The following is a 13,474-nucleotide window of genomic DNA, read 5'->3' as shown; positions in this document are numbered from 1 at the left end:
TGCTTGGAAAAGGCCTAGCCCAGCGCCTGGCACATTCAGTAAATGTTAACTGCAAATATAATTTAACTCAACGTCTCATTCACCACAGAATCTTCCCTCCCCTCATTAACCACCATCCCTGATGGTTAATGCCCCACAGCACACGCTCTGAGAAATGCCTGTCTAGGCTGACCCTCCTGCTGTTGGCCAGGTGAGGAATGTGAGGCCAGAAGGAATGGAGGAAAGAGCCATGAACCCAAGGGTTAGGCACTGTCATGTGGCTGCCACTCTGTGTCTTGGCCTGGGCAGCTAATCTGTGGCTGCCTGCTGGCCCAGCAGCCTGCAGTGGCAGGCCTCCCAGAGAAGGACCAAGCCCCAGGGGGCCAGCGGCTTCACAATAGAGCAGCCTGGGCATAAGTTTTGTTTCCCAAAACCCCTCAGGGTCCCTAAGGCATGTTCGTGCCAGGAGTTAATGGAATTTGTTCCTTCTCTGCCTGATGGGGGTAGAGAGGTGCCTGGAGGTGGGGCGAGGAAGGAAGGAGACATTCATTCGAGCCTTGGAGCTGGTGCTCTCTGCTTTCAGAAGGTTGGCTGGCTGCTGCTGCTCCCCTGGGCTTCAAAGCCTTCTTAAATTGTCTTCAAAGAGGGAATGCTAATGCCTGGTACAGGACTATTCAGCCCCCAAAGCACATTTCCTTCCATGATCTCACTCCCTCTCTTAGCTGCCCTGCCTATGAGCAGCATAAGGCTCTCCCCAACTTGGCTGATGGTAAAATTGAGGCTCAGAAAAGCCAAACGCCTTGCCTAAGGCCACAGAGAGGCGATGTGACCCTGCTGAGGCTGGAACCCGGGTATACTGGCCCCCCGCCCATTGTTCATACTATTTGACCCAGTTCTCATTTAAAGCACGTAGCAGAATGTTCTCTGTGGTGTCAGAGGTCCACGTCCTTTAAGCAAATAGCTCTAGGCCCATAAACATATGAAAAGATGTTCAACCTCATTAGGATTCAGAGAGCTACAAATTAAGACCATCATGAGACATCATTTTACACCTACCAGATTGCCAAAAATATAAGGAACCTGACAATACCAAGTGTTGACAAGGATGTGGATCAACTGGATGCTTACTGCTAGAGGCAATGTCTATGGGGATAAATGATTTGGAAAACTATCTGGTATTATTTTTAAGGTTAATTGTTCTCTTTCCCAACAACCCAGCAATTCTACTCCTGCTCATATATACTCCCAGACACATATACACCAGTGCTTACCGTTTTGACCACACTGGTTGTTAAAATTTTGAAATAATTCCATGCCAATTGGCAAGTCTCTCCCCTACTGCTTCACCGTGTGCCCCTCTGTGCTCTGGCTGTCCCAGCTCCTTCCCAGGGGTCCTCCCAATGGCCCCATGATCCAGCAACTAAAAGGTTAACACCTGGCCTCACAAGACAGCTCCAGGACCAGGTTCCAGCTCCAGAGCATTCATCCTATTTGCTCAGTGCCCTTACCTTTCCGGTTGTTTATTATTATTATGTACACCCTAGAGAAACTCTTGTTCACATGCACTGAGAGAAATGCACAAGTTTCTTCATAACATCAATGTTCTTAGTAGAAATAACAACAACCGCAAAAACCACGATAACAAACCAACTATAAATAACTTGCTGTGCATGGATGGGAGATACCCATCTGAGCTGCCTTCCTCCTGGCAGGTCAGAGAAACCCCTTGGGGCTCAGGGCAGATGGAGGCGATGGGCCCATCCTCTAGGGGGGTCCAGGCCCAGTCAGATGGTCATGCTGCAGAGCAGGCACTAAGTGCTCACTCTGTGCCAGGTGCTACGTGCCTTACTTACGGTTGTACCTTATTTACCAGCCAAGGAGGCAGATGTTATTCTTCATCCCATTATACAGGGAAGGAAACTGGGACGTAGAGAAGTAAAGTGGCTTGCTCAAGGTCACACATTGTGGAGCTGAGTTCTGAGCTCACATCTGTCTGATTCCAGAGCACAAACTCTTCCTCATCACTGTGGGCTTGTTATTATAGACTGGGGGTTCCCAGGATACAGGAATTTCTCTGCTCAGGAGCCCCAGCATCTAGCACAGGGCCTGACATATGGAAGATGCTCAGCAAACAGACTTGATGCCACAAATCAGTCAATCAACCTGTTGTGTCTAACATCAGCCTCTGGAACATCCTCATGCTCCACTTGTCTCCTGCCTGGTCCTGAAATCCAGGCCAGGAGGCCATTGCTACCCTGAGTTCCCTTGCTTCCTGACCTCCTGATTTTGAGCCTGGACTTGTGAGACACGTCTTCTCTAAGAGGCCCCTCTAAATCTTTAAACACAAAGACCATGACTCAAGTCATGCATTCCTTCATCCTCTAAACACTCATCAAGCTCCTACTATGTGCAAGGCTGGGCTGAACTTGGGAGAAACAGCAGTGACCAAACCTGGTCCCTGCTTTCTGGAGCTCCCAGCTGCCCTGGTGATCCCAACCCTGAAACCACATCCCCCAGAGCAGCGGGTGCTGAAGCCCCCGTGCCCGATGCAACAGCCCTTCAACCAGCAAAGCGGTGAAGCAAAGTTTCTGGCACTCCAGCCCTCGGCTGGGTGTGCCGTCCCCACATGCCTCCTGTCCGACCTTTCGCCTGAGGAAGAATTTGTTTTTGCTCCAGGAAAGGAGGTATTGCTGTGGGGAGTTCAATGTGCTCATTTATTGGTTTGGTTTCCTTAATTTAATCTCTTTAACAAATAAAAATAAAGATAGCCTATTTACCCAAATAGTGATGGGCCCCACTTGAGATGTTATTATTACGCTTTCCGGAATTGGAATCACACCGCCAGGGCTAATGGTCTGGGTGCCCGGGGCAGTGGGGGAAGCGCCAGGTGGGGGATAGGAGCCCCAGTTCCCAGCCCAGCTCTGCCAATAACTGATGTTGGAAAAATCATTTCACCTCTTTAGGCTTCATTTCTCTCCTTTATAAAATGAGAGGGTTCAACATGCTTATAAAGACAGAACTTTCACACTCACTATCGCATTTTGCCTTCATAATATCCTGCAAGGAAGGCATTTTGATTCCTATTTTATTAATGGGGAAATTAAAGCAGAGGAGACAGAAGAGTTCCGGGGGCCCAGCCAAGGAGAAGCAGAGGCAGGACTGAATCCAGGCTCCAACCCCATCCGCGCCCTTTCACCCTCACCAGGCTTCCTCACACTTGGGCAATGTACAGACAAACGCCTTTAAAAAATTCTCCCCGATCCTAAGAATACGTCCCAGGATCTTAGGGGTCTGCAGACACAAAGTGTAAGAACCTGCTCTGTTAGAGCTACGTGAAAATCTTGGTTCATCCAGGAGGCCGTGGGGTCACTGATTATTCCAGAGCCAGTGTGATCACAAATGCAAACACCAACAAGGCCATAGTCGCGTGGCCATGCAGTGTTGCCAGGCAGACATCCAGATGATCCAAAAATATAATTTTTAACCATTTTAGGTTATCACTGAAATAAATATTAAAAAATTAAAGTCTTAAAGAACTTATGGGACCCCCGCCCCCCAAACTGAGATTCTGTCAGGCTGCCTCCACATTGCTTGAAAACCCCTCCCAGTTCGAACATTCTTGAGTTTCCCTGGTAACCATCTGCTGGTGGAAATGACAATTAAGCTGTTCAGCTGCCTGGTTCACTTAGTTCCCCCATTACGGCTCTGTGCCAGGGTCAGGAAGGCCTGAATCCGCCCACCTGCAGCGACACGCCGGAGGAAGAGGGGACCTCCCCATGTCAGAGATGAGTCTTGAGAAAAAGCCTGAACTGGATGAACATCATTCATTCATCCACCACCCCATCTATCCCTTCTTCAGGCATTCACTCCTGCCTGTTCTATTCCACGTCCTAAATTTGAGAGAGAAGATGAGGTGAAAAAAATAAGTGAAATTTACCATAGTGTGTATAACGTGCCACTATCAATGTTATATAAATACATACATGTCTATAATCTCCAGTAACATTCTTCCTCCCAGGAGGCTGCGGAAGAGGGCTGGGAACCTGAGAGACTTACTTTTCTCTGCATCCTCTTTGTTCCTTTACAATTCTGCACGATGCGTATGTATCACCTACTCCAGAAATAAGTTTCAGCTGTAAACAACGCTCCTGACTGCCACCCCAAGCTCTGGTCACTTGAGCAGGCTGACCCCTCCGTGATGGCGATGGTGGAGTGATTTGGCGTCAGTAAGTGGGGTGAATAAGGAGGCATATTTTGGCCCTGTTGACCATGGGTTCTGTGGCCTTGTCCAAAAGGCTGCTGACCCCAGAGGGCTCTGTCCACTCCACCCCCAGCATGCTTCTGCCCCAAGAGGGTGCTGTGCCCAGGACAAATTACTTGGAGTAACAGGGGTGCTCTCCTGCTGTGGCCTCAAGAGACCTGTTTGTGTGGGCTGGCATGTGGTTATATATGAGTGAAAGTGCCCTTTTCTTTCCCCAGGACAGATATTTTCCTTGGAGCCATCAGATGTTCTCCCAAGCCTGCTGCCACGGGTGAATGGGCGGCTTTCAGCAGCCATGGTATACGTCCTCCCTCCTACGAGATCAGGAACGTCACTCCACACACGTCCCTGCCTCTGGAGTCACCGAATACAGGCACAGGACCCAGGGCCATGGGTGGGAGGGAAGCAGTGGTCGACCTGAGTTCCACGTGTCCCAATTCCTCCAGAGACCCAGCCCCACTCTGAGATGTAGTTAGATTTGAAGAGACTGTGTTGATCCCTTTGGTCCAGGCAAGATTGGGACATCCACATTGGACAGGTCTCAGGCGACAACTTCTCCAGAGACTTTTCTCAGTGAGTCCTCCCTCCCCTCAGGGTCTCAGTACTTCTGCCATTGCCCTCCTCCTTCCAGCCTCACAGCATCCCTGAGAGCCAGAGACTGTCCCTACCCCTATTTCACAAGAGAGGAGGCCAGAGCCCAGAGGTAAAGTAACTTACTCCCAAGCTCACCTAGCCTGTAAATCTCTCAGTCTGTATTCAGCCCAGGCTGACCCAGCTTGACAGCCCATTCACCTCTCACTCCAACACAAGGTGTCCCAAGGAGGATGCTGTGCTGGGCAAAATGGCCTTGGTCGACTGCAGAACAGAGAAGCCCAGACCATAGAGAAAGAGATTGATGCCCCTGGTTACACTAAAATGCAAAACCCTTGTGCTTCAGGACTCCATCAATAAAGTGAAAAGACAAGCCACCGACTGGCAGAAGACAGTAGCAGCAGATCAAGGATTAGAGCTTCCACAAATCAATAAGAAAGACACAAACAACCCAAGGAAACACGGGCCAGACCGCAAAAGTAATTCACAGGAGAGGAAATCCACACGACCAGTAAAATGATGAAAACCTTTCAGGCCCACTGATCAGAGACAGACAGATTAAAAACACGAATGAGAGACATTTGGTCCCCATCACAGTGGCATAAATTCCGAAGTCTGACAATTGCCATTGTGAGTCTGGATGTGGAGCAACAGAAGCTGGCCAGCCCTTCAGGTGCAGTGGGGTGATGGCGGGTGAACCTGAAGAAACTCATGCACCCAGAGACCCCTCCCCAGGCGTGTGCGGGGGCATGAGCAAGGATGCTCATGGCAGTGTGCTTTGTATTGCAGAAAACCGGAATAACTTGGATGCTCATTAAGAGGAGGATGGATTAGTAAACTGTGGTGCGTCCTTCCAGTGAAATGGATTAGAGTGGTGGCAGTGTCTGTGCAGAACTCTGCACAGCAACAGGGATAAATTTCAAAGTGTTGAATGAAAACAAGCAAGTTGCAGAAGGCTCTGTACGATCCTCTATCATTTACAAAAACTTTAAAAATCTGCAAAGCAATACTTCATATGTTTTATGAACGTATACATATGTAGCATAAATATGAAAATATGTGCAGGAAAGATTCTCGCCAACTTCAGGGAACAGGGTGATGACTCCCTCTGGGCAGGAGGGAGGGGAATGGGCTGAGAAGCTCCTATTTATTCATGATGTCTTATTTCATAATCCAGGTTGTGGGAACATGGGAGCTGTATGTATTTGTCCCTATTTTTCATATGTTAAATATTTTACATAAAAAATGACAAAAAGGGAGCTGGACAATTGCTCCAGGGTCATTGTCTCCCAGGTCACTGATCACAGTTAGAAAATTCAATCGGAAATTTGCCTCCCAGTCATTGCTCCTAATTCTGTTCCTTAAGGATGCCATGTGAAAACCCAGCTACTGGTGGCATACATCCGAATTGGCTCCTGCCCTCAGCAGGCTAATTGTGCAGGCTGGCAACGGCAGAGAGGAAGCTGCATCTCCAGCCACCCCCTCCATTACCATCCTCCTCCACCCTGCACCTCCCCTTCCGGCCTTCTGAGCAGATGGCTGCTCACACAGCATGTTCTCTTCTGTAGAAAGTCCTTGACAAGCCCAGAGGCAAAGGAGGCTCAAATCAAAGGAATCCCACCACATTTGTCAGTGGAATTCTCTTTGCTAACCAGGGACTAGGCTCAACAAGGGATGCTCAGTGGGAAGAACTGAGCTGGAAGTCAGGACATCTGCTGTTGATTTGCTGGGTGACTCTGGGTAAGTGACACAACCTCTTTGCCCCTTGGTGTCTCGACAGGTACACTGAGGGAGATGTGCCATCTAAGGTGGTGGTTCCAAACCTAGAAGCATCAGAATCCACTGGGGAGCTTTTAAAAACGTAGGTGCGAGGGCCCCGTAATCAGAATTGCCTGGGGTGGGGCCCAGGAATTGTATTTCTTTGAATCACAGGATGATTCCAAGGCACAGCCAAGTTTGGGAATCATTAGAGGGTCATTCCAGGTTGGACATTCCGGTATATGAGAAAACTTGGTCCACACCGCCTTGTTTTCTCTCCCCACCCCCAGTGCTTTCCTGCATCCTTGTTAATCATCACCCTGAATAGTTATGCCAAGCAGAGTGCTGGGTGGGAATGAGGGAGCAGATGAGCTTCCAGAACACGGCCCCTCCCACTCCCTGGTAACTACAGGGAAGCTGAGAAAGAAGGCGGGACGGGGGCAGGAACGCTACCCATCCCCAGGTGGGGGAGGGTCTGCCGTTGGGAGACGGCCCAGCCCTTCTGCTGAATTCCTGCCCTCCGCCCCAGGCCCAGCACCCCAGCTCCCTGGGGCAGCTCCTCCCTCCCTTCAGCCTCCTCTAGCAAGGGCAGGAGTCAAGCAAATCACTGAATTTAGAACGTCAAAGACAGACGGATGTTTTCCCTGATCGCAGCCATTCACCGCTGTCTTACCACCTGTACTATTATTTAATTGGCACTTTCTTTTACATTGACTCACTGTTTTTTTACTTGAATGCCCCTTCTAAGCAATAATATCTGTGAAATAACAGGTTTGATGTGCTAGTTATTTTTCGTCTAATACACATTAAAATAAATACATACTGATTTCCATTTAAAAATGTCCATCTCTTTATCTCCTGAAGTCACTCCATGCGTCACCACACTTTGAGAAACTGAATGGACTGGGCCAGCCCTCTCCTTTGACAGAGATGCAAATTGAGGTGCAGGAGAGACAGGGCTTGCCAAAGGTCACCCCACTGGGGTGGAACCCCTTATTCCCTCAGGCGTCTACACCGGAGATTAAGGGGTGCATACCAAAGGGCCTGTGGGGGCCCCAGGCACTCTGGTGACCTTGACCTTCGGGAAGACCTTTCTTTGGTTGTGCACTGCCCCCTCCTGGCAGGTCCTTCTGCAATGCGGCTCCTCCTAGAAGGAGCAGCTAGAAGAGGGGGCCTCATTGCAGAACAGAGATGACCGTGCTTGAGGCGAGAAGCTGGGGCAGTCAGGGAAGGCACCCTGGAAGAGGTGGTGTTTGCACTTGACTTTGAAGGATGAACAGACTGAGATGGGCTTGAATGCCTATTAGGAAGCTAAAAGGCATGTGATCGCGGGGTCAGTGGTTCACCCGGGGGAGCTTTGATAAGCAGGGGAACGATACGATGCCAAATGCAGTGTGGGCAACAGACAGGGATGAGGAGGGTGGAGGCAGAGGCAGCTGGAGGGAAGAGCCACGTGGCAGTGGTCCAGGCAAAAAGGGACAGGGCCTACCTCTGCCTCTATCCCAATGCAGACCTCACCAAGTCAATTCCTACCTCTGGGCCTATTATCAGTAAGAGGAGAGAGCTGGGCTCCATACTCTCCAAGGACCCTTCCAGTTCTGAGAAATAAAACCACATAAATAAGAAATTATGCTGATGAGACTGTGAATTGCTACAACCCTTTTGGCAGTTAATCCAGCTTTAGCTATTAAAATAAACCCATGCATCCCCTCTGGCCTACTTTTAATTCCATCCTACAAAAATTAAGGTCTGTAAAGATGTATTTACTAGGGTGTTTAGAGCAGCAGTGTTTTATCAGCCAGAAAACTAGAAGTGAATAACCTCTATCATACTATCTCCCACCTCTGTCTGTCCGAGTGAATGTTGAGAGCACCCCGGCAGCTGGAGCCTGCCCAAATCCTGCCACTCACTGGCTGCATGGCCCAGGCCTTGACCTCTCTGGGCCTCAGTTTCTGCATCTATAAACAGGGCTGATAACTAGTCACATGCCTTATAGGGTGCTCAATCAAAAGATTGACTTCGTCTTTATATGTCTGAGTTGTTTGACTTGTTACTTCAGTCATAACGGTTAAACCTTTTGTAAACCTTTAAAATCTCCAATGAGATTGAAGAAAAGAGAAAGAAATTGTCATCCCATGAAAGGAAAGGAGGCCATGAGAAAACTACCAGCTAAAGTGACTTGGTCCAGGGAGAACCCATTGTTACAGTGGATGAAGGGATAGTCTCTGGGTCCCAGGGCAAAGGCAGCCTCTCTTGAGAGTTCCATTACTGGAATGGCCTTTGTCCAAAGGCTCAAACCGAAAGAAATGCTGAGGATCAGAGAGGGCAAGAGACTGGCCCAAGGTCACAAGCAGAGCCAGGCTAAAAAAGTATTTTCCCGACTTCTAGCCTAGTAGCCTTTCTCTTGTTATCAAGCCACTTCTCACCTCTGCAGGAGCCACTCCTGCTGGGAAAAGAAGGGTTCAGTCCCCACATGCTTAGCTTCCTTCTCATCCGCCGACAGTCCTTCCTTCCTTCATTTCCTGAGTGCCCTCACCGTGCCCTGCTCGAGAATTCAAGATGACTAAGGCATGCTGCTTACCCGAGAGGCGCTCAGAGGTTGAGTGGTCTGGAAGCTTCTGGTTTCTACTACGAACAAAGGCATCTTTTTCCAACTGGTAGAAAAATGCTCTGAAGTTAATTTTTTTTAATGTGCTGTTTTGTTTGCTGCTGTCTTAATTGTTGCCATGTTATATTTTATCAGTTTAATGTTTTAATTTTGCGCTTGGGCCCCGAGGCAATTCGGTGAAGGGTATGATTTGGAAAATCAAGGATATAAAGAAATTGTCCACAGAAGCGGGAGCCTCCCAGGAGCTGAGGACAAAGCCTAAGTGCCTAAAATGAATTTTATTAGGAACAAAACAAAAACAAACAACGTGTTGCCAGACAGAAGGTATTAGACCATCCTGGTTTTCCTTTTTAATTTAATACCAGTTCTCCACTTCTTCCAAGGTCAGCCAAGGACTCATGACCCAGTTCCTTCTCCATTGCCTTCTAGAAGCCTTCCTCATTTCTGCTTCCAGGCCTATGCTCATGGCATGCACCCTGCCTGCTCTCTTCTTCAGGAAACAAGTTGTGACCACCCTTGCGTTTGCCAGCATTTATTGACTGCGGCCGGTCGGGGATAAGGCAGCCAACAAGACAACTGGGAGTCTGCCGTCAGGGAGTTTACATTCTAAGGTGTGCATTCTCAGCCGGGGCAATAATGCCCCCATGGGGGCGAAAATCGGTTCTTGGAGGGGTGCAAAAAGATCCCTGATCTCACAATGATTTATATGCTCGTCACCCTGTTCGCTCTCTCAGTGAGTGGCCCATCCAGCCACCCAATCAGTAACCTGGGAGCTCATGGCCGCCCAGCCCACAAAGATTTCCACCCTCTCCCCGAAAATCAACTGCACCTGTCCTCGCTCCTCCACTACCCAGCCTAGATCCCAGGGCCCAGAGATTGGGCACCCCTTTTGCCAACACTTTAGACACTGTTTCCTTTTTTTCTAGCCATCTGGCAAAGTCCTAGACCTGGGTAAACCCCTTGAACTCCTTTCCCCCTGCCCTCACCTGAGTAGGTGAGCGAGGCAGGGGGAAATCACAGAGCTGACAGGACAGGACACACATACATGAATGATCACCAACCTCACCTGGGTTGTCAACACTATCAGGCAACTGGGGATTTTGTGGGCCAGTTTGCTCCTCCACTCTCTGAATGCTCATTCTCCTCCTTCCTTCCAACTCCTCACCACCTCTTCCTTGCTCTCAGCAGAAGACCTTGCCTCCCACTTTGTAGAAAAAATAGAAGCTCAAGATGAAATCTCCCTTAACATCCCACTACAAACCTACATCTACATCTGCAGCCATCCTTTCTTTGTTCCTTCTTTTGGTTCTAGAGAAGTCATTCCTCCTCCTCTCCAAGACCAGCCCCTCCACCTACACGCCTGATCCCAGCCCCTTGCACACGCTAGTGAACATCCCTTGCTGATGATCTCCCTATTTCCTACACCCTTAATTAATCTCTCTCCCCTTGATCTGCCACCAGCCTGTAAACAAACTCAGGTCTCTTCCACCGTAGAACACGCTTCCCCACAACACTCACAGTGACCTGTCACAGCATCTCCCTCCTCCCCTCCACACAAAAAACTTCTCAAAAGACCCGCTGCCTCCCTCACCCCTCCTTCCCTCAGACCACTGCCATCTGACCTTCTCCATCACTCCACAGAAGTAGCACTCCCTATAGCCACCACCAATCCCCATGCCTGTCATTAAACCAATCCATCTCAGAGCAGTCCTCATGGATCTTCCCACCCTCCTGAGACTCTTCCCCTGGCTCCCTTCCCTACACCCCCTCTCCTGGGTTTTCTCTTACCTCGCTGGCTGTTCCTTCTCAGCCTTCAAAGGTACATCCTCCTTTGTGCAGCCCTAACCTGTGGGTGTGCCTCAGAGCTCCGAACTGGGCCACCTTCTCTTCTCTCTCCACGTTCTTCTCCTCCATGATCATCCGTCTACTGACAATTTCCCATCTTCAGGTGAGTCCAAACCCAGGCTGCCAAGTGCCTACTCAGCATCAGCACTTGTGTGTCTCAAAAGCATTTCAAGCTCAGCACGTCTAAAGTGGAACTTGCACTTTTCGTGTCCCCCTCCATGCCCTCCCCTCTTTGCTCAGCTCCCCATCCCAGTCCTTTCCAGTTTTCCCTGTCCCAGTGACAGTCACTGCCTGCCTGTTTGCTCAGAAACCTCAGAGTCCATCCTAACCCTCCCTCCTGACCCTCCATTGACAATCTTACTTCCTGATAACTCTGGAACCTTTCAAGGTTCTCAACTCCTCTGCGACCAGCACCACCCCCATTCTCTTCTCCCTGGATGCCTGCTTCCCTGTCTTCCCTGTCTTCCCACATCTGCTCATACCCCTACTCCTCCACTCTCCACTGGACATTCACATGGGTCACATTAAAATTCAAATGTCCTCCTGTCCCTCTTGGGCCCACACTGTCAGTGGCTTCCTATCACTCTTGGGATGAAGAGAAAGATCCCTAATGTGGAATCTGGTTCTGCCCACCTTCTACACTCCCCAATCCCCTTGCTCTCCCTCTAGGCCCTGCTACAAAGATCTTTTCTAGCCTCTTCGCTCAGCTGTACCTTCTTCCTCAGGCTCTTTGCACAGGTTCTTCCCTCTGTCTAGGATTCTCCCCCCGACCATCCTCCCCTACACATAGTTCATATTTCCTCACAAATATCACTTCCTCAGGGAATCCTTCCCTAACCTCAAAGAAAAAATAGATCCCTCCGTCCCGTTAAATGCTTTCACAATAATGGCTAACATACTTAAGGCACAGCACTATTGTGAGGAAGTCTTCTAAGCATTTCTGCTTAGAACTCATTTACTCCTCATGACAACCCTATGAGGTAGAAATGATAATTATCTCTATTTTACAGATGAAGAAACCAAGGCACAGAGAAATTATGTAACTTACCCAAGGTCACCTAGTTAACAAGAGGCAAAGCCAGAATTTGAACCCAGACAGTGTGACTCCAACATAGCTTTTAAACATTCTACTGTTCCATAAGAAAACACTATCCTTTTCCTTCTGCATTTGTTGACTGTTTATAACAGTGTATCAGTATGACAATTTGTTTAGCAGTGTCTCCCCAGTTAGACTGTAAGCTCTATTGGAGTGGAGACTTTTTCATCCCCAGTAGCAGGTGCTCAACAAATATTTGCTAAATGACTGAATGCAGATTAGCCTTTCTTACTCACTGCATTCAATCAGTCGTCTAGTCCTATCCCTGTTTCTTCCTGGAGCAGCAGTTCCCAACCCTAAGAGGTTCAGGTATATGCTTATCACTGTCCTGAAATTGGATGGAAAATATTATGTGTCTGTACATATTCAAAATTTTCTACAGTAAAGGCTAGGTGGTTCATGCTCTCTTCAGATTGTCAACAGGTCCATGAAGTTAAGAACAGCTGATTCAAATATTCCCCAGCCTCGCTCATCCTCTCTCTGCCAACGTCACCTCAACAACTACAACAGCCTCGCAGCTAGTATTGTTCTCCACAGATCCATCCTCCATGCTTTGGTCGTGGAAATCTTTTAAAAACACAAACCCAAGTTACCCTCCTGCATAACACCCGTCAGAGACTATCTAAGGCCCTTGGAGCAAAGTGCAAACTCTGCGGCAGGAGGGGGTGCTGTAGACCCTGTCTGCTTCTTCATCCTCCTGCGTTGTCACTTGTTCCAGCTTCCCCCAGAGTCTACAGCCCAGCAGCGCAGACTGGGTTCTACGTTTGGGTTTCCAGCCTATGCTGGGGTGGCTTCTCCTGTCTATACTCAGGCAGTGCGCTCTGCCTGGGATCCCAGTCCTCTCCTCTGCACCTGGAAATTCCCACTCCATCTTTAAGCCTCAACTTAGATGTCCCTTTGGGGCTAGGTGCCCCTCCTTTCTGCTCACATAAGTATGGGCCTGTCCCCAACAAAGCTCATAAGACATTGAACCATAGTTGCTTGGTTACCGACTGTACCTCTCTTCCCCGTGAGCTGTGAGGGCAGCCGCCGTGTCTTATTCATCTTTTTATCCCTCCACCCTATCTGAGCGCTAGCCCAAGGTACGGTGCTCAATAACGATTTGTTCAGTGAATGAATGATGACAAATAGTGCCTGGCTCATGAGTCCTAAAAAAGTGTGAAATGAATAAACAAGTGGGTAACTGAAAGTTCAGAGCTAGAGAGAGACGCAAATTAGGATGTTCAGAGATGTTTAAAACCCGATCGCAACCATCAAGGAACTAACATGGAAGACTAATCTCCTCAAGGGGCCAGTCTGAAGCATCGCAGAGCTAGTTGCTCACGTCTTGGCTCGC

Source organism: Equus quagga, chromosome 7 (genome assembly GCF_021613505.1).
Source record: "Equus quagga isolate Etosha38 chromosome 7, UCLA_HA_Equagga_1.0, whole genome shotgun sequence".
Lineage (NCBI taxonomy): Eukaryota > Metazoa > Chordata > Mammalia > Perissodactyla > Equidae > Equus > Equus quagga.
Note: the sequence above shows the minus strand (reverse complement) of the source record.